Source organism: Saccopteryx bilineata, chromosome 1 (genome assembly GCF_036850765.1).
Source record: "Saccopteryx bilineata isolate mSacBil1 chromosome 1, mSacBil1_pri_phased_curated, whole genome shotgun sequence".
NCBI classification, from domain to species: Eukaryota; Metazoa; Chordata; class Mammalia; order Chiroptera; family Emballonuridae; genus Saccopteryx; species Saccopteryx bilineata.
The window spans coordinates 230,610,710-230,614,475 of record NC_089490.1 but is presented as its reverse complement, the minus strand read 5'-3'; the positions used below and the strand labels follow the sequence as shown (position 1 = coordinate 230,614,475).

General features: G+C 47.6%; 1 non-coding gene across 1 annotated transcript; it reads right to left on the bottom strand.

The window, feature by feature from the left end:
• Positions 1–1,701: 1,701 nt before the first annotated feature.
• TRNAS-GGA (transfer RNA serine (anticodon GGA)) lies at positions 1,702–1,777 on the bottom strand. Its single transcript has one exon. It is a non-coding gene; the product is annotated as a tRNA-Ser (tRNA).
• Positions 1,778–3,766: the final 1,989 nt, after the last annotated feature.

Genomic DNA, 3,766 nt, shown 5'->3' with positions numbered 1-3,766 from the left:
CAGGTTAGGAAGACAAGATCAAAGACAAGAAGCCTTGGAACTAAAGAAAAGAGTAAGCCTGATAACCCTTCCTGTCCTTCATCAGTGAATTTTCCAGCTGGGAGGTGCCACCAGCAAGAGTGATGGCTGGTGGTCTGGGGTGGCCTCTGTCTGTCCAAGAGCCTGGCTAATTGTACCCCTTTCTGAGTGAACAGAGATAGAAGTTACGGAGGCAAACAGCAGCTGCCAGCTTTAAAAAAATTTTTTTTTTAGCCGTCTGGAGCCTTTCCCGGGAGGGCAGGATTCAGGGAAGAGAACGTGATGGACACTAATGGGACCACGAAGTCGCCTCCAGCCTTAAGTTTCTGGTCTCGTGGTTTAGCTTCTGCGATAAAACTTTCCCACAGCCCAGAAGCCTTGACTTAGCAAAGACCACTGGTGAGCACAGCCCTCTAACACTCTTGCTGAGGGTGAGTTCTGCCTATGTCTTGTGACTTCTCTGAATGCTGCCAGGAAGACAGCTTCTCCAGCAGAACCTGGAAAGAGCTGGCACTGAGAAACGGCTTCTACACATCAAAGGTCAAGTCCAGCCCCAGAGAGCACGCCATCCCTTCAATGGTCTCCTCCCTCCTCGCCTTCCTTCAGATCCAAAGGTGCTGGAGAACCGGTCAGCCCAGACACAGCCCCCTGCCTCATGCAATGCCTCTATTTGGCGATTAGAGGGTTGATGCTCCCAGGAAGACTCCCAGAGACCCCTGACCACAGTGCACTGGTCATCATAATTTTATCATGTGGGGAGCATCATTCCCACCACTTCGGATGTGTAAAGCCACATATTTGCACTTGTTAACTTATTAAGTTATAAATATCTTTCTAAGGATTGTGTTACCATCATGGTTTGAGACTCTTGGGGGTTGTTAAAACGTGAGAAGCTGAGAAAGAGGACCCCTGGGAAGCAGCTTGCTGTAGACTATAGCTGAACAAGATAAACACTTCGAATCTTAACTCCCTCTTCTTTTAAAAATAGACTTTACTAATATTATTATTTTAGTACTTGTAGTTCACAGCAACATTGAGCAGAAAGTACAGTCTCCAGACATCGCCTATTCCCATATGTGCAGAGCCTTGCCTACCATCAACGTGCCCCACCAGAGTGGGATATTTGTTACAGTCTATGAGCCTATGTTGAAACATCATCATCACCCAGACTCCATAGTTTGCATTAGGATCAGAGGTGGATTAAGGTCGGTTGATGCCCCAGGCGCAGAAGAAAATATTGGGCCTCTTGTCATTAGAAAAAAAGTGTAAAGTTGGGGTTTTGTGGGGCCCTTCAGAACTTGAGGCCCAGGGCGCGTGCCCAGTGCACCCGCTATTAAGTCTGCCTCTGATTAGGATTCACTCTAACCTTATTTTTCATGTGGGTTTTTTTTTTTTTTTTTGTATTTTTCTGAAGCTAGAAACGGGGAGACAGTCAGACAGACTCCCGCATGCGCCCGACCGGGATCCACCCGGCACGCCCACCAAGGGGCGACGCTCTGCCCATCCGGGGTATCGCTCTGCCGCGACCAAAGCCACTCCAGCGCCTGAGGCAGAGGCCACAGAGCCATCCCCAGCGCCTGGGCCATCTTTGCTCCAATGGAGCCTTGGCTGCAGGAGGGGAAGAGAGAGACAGAGAGGAAGGAGAGGGGAGGGATGGAGAAGCAGATGGGTGCCTCTCCTGTGTGCCCTGGCCGGGAATCGAACCCGGGACTTCTGCACTCCAGGCCGACGCTCTACCACTGAGCCAACCGGCCAGGGCTCATGTGGGGTTTAATAGTCAAGCTCAATGCCAGTATCCACACCAGGCTGGCCCACAGGTGACACAGCCTCAAGAGGTCTCCCAGTTGTCTTTGCAAAGCCCTTAAACTGGCCTTCAGTGCCCGTGCCCAACTCTGTCTGAGGTTCCAGTGCCCGTGCCCAGCTCTGTCTGAGGTTCCTCATTCATGGGCTGTACCATGAGGCCAAGGCCAATGCCTGAGCCTTTCCCAGATCCCTCCTCACACCAGAACTTCTAATTCTGTCTTACTTCCAAGGGAAGAAGTTCAGTGCTTTTCAAGGTCGTATGTAGTTATTTATACACACTTGTGGGCTAAGGTGCTAATGAGTGATACTGGAGGCAGGGGAATGCTACAGGAGGCAATGCTCACCCAAAGGAAGGGTGCTCGAGTCTTGTGAATTTCCTGTAGTGGCAGGCTCGAGCAAGCCCGAGGAATGGATAATTCTGGTTGTCACTTTGGTGGTCTCTCAAATCATCCTGGTTAGGAGTCACCTGCTCTACCTGCACAAAGAGAGAGCTCTGTATGTTTCCTATCTAGCATTTTCTTCACTGCTTTAGATTTGAAATGCAAGGAGTAGTATTATGTAGAATAACCCTCCTCCCTCCCTCCCTTCCTCCCTCCTTCCCTCTCTCCCTCTTCACCTCCCTCCATTCCTTCCTTCCTTCTTTCTCTCTTTCATTGCACAGGTGGGAAAAAGAACAAATGACTCACCTCAGGTCTCCTACTAGGAGTGACCGACCTTTAGGCAGTGCTGTGCTGGTAATGTTTAACAGCCAGCTCTCTGAAAAAAATAACTGAATTTATGAGTTTATTATGAATTTTATTGACATAAGGGGAGTTTGGGATGCAATTTGCAAATAATAAAATCTACAACACACTTTATTGTAATTTCCACATAACCAACTGACCCTCACAAAATGCTTTTGCTGCTTTTCACTGAATTCACACAGTCAACCAACCTGTTGTTGCAGCTCAGCCATGATATGACAAATAACGTTGCATTCCAATATGCTAAATCTTTTCCCTGTAAATGACATCTGTCGTGCAAACTGCAGCCTACAGTACTGACTATCCATCGCTCTCATAAGAATTATAGTTGACTGTTGAACAATGTAGGGGTTAGAGGCACTGACCCCTGCACACTTGAAAATCCACCTTCAACTTTGGACTCTCCAAAAATGAATAGGCTATCATTAACCAGAAGCCTTACTGACAACATCAAGAAGATTAACACATATTTTGTGTTATATGATTCATATACTATATTCTTAAAATAAAGCTAGTAAAAAAGGTTATTAAGAAAGTCATAAGGGAAATACATTTACTGTATTTATTTTTTTTAAAATTTGTGCATAAGTGGATCCCTGCTATTCATACCCATGTTGTTCAAGAGTTGGCTGTATAACCATTAACTTCAACTATAATATAACTTTTTAAAATATTGCTTTTGCTTAAGAACCAGCTTGCAAGATTCCTGAAAATTTAATAATTGCTCGTGAGCCAGGCAGACTCTGGTGCCCCTCGGCCTTAGGGGCTGCGGCCGGCTAGCTTGATGGTCTTCATATCATCAAAGTGGGGCTAGAACACAGGACTCAATAGGCAAAACCGCCAAGTGTTTGCTTTCTGTCGTGCAGGACCAGGCAGAGTCTGATGACATCTTGCTGACTTCACACCCTGAAGTGCTTGGAAACTGTAACTGAAGAGCCTGGGGCCTCTGGTGAAGGGTCTGAGCCTCTGGGTGAGGTGACACGTCCACCTGTCCACAAAGCCCTTTGTCTCTGGGCCCAGGCAGAGACCCTGAAACCTGTCACTGGGAGAAAGCATGCCTGAGACAGGAAGGGAGAATGTCAAGTGTCTTGCGGTCTGTTTTCTTCAAGCCTTGTGCCTTTCTACCCACCCTGATTCCGGGACAGGGACAGGGTGGCAATTCAGGGATCAGCATGCCAGTCGTGATCCAACACCAGCTTCCT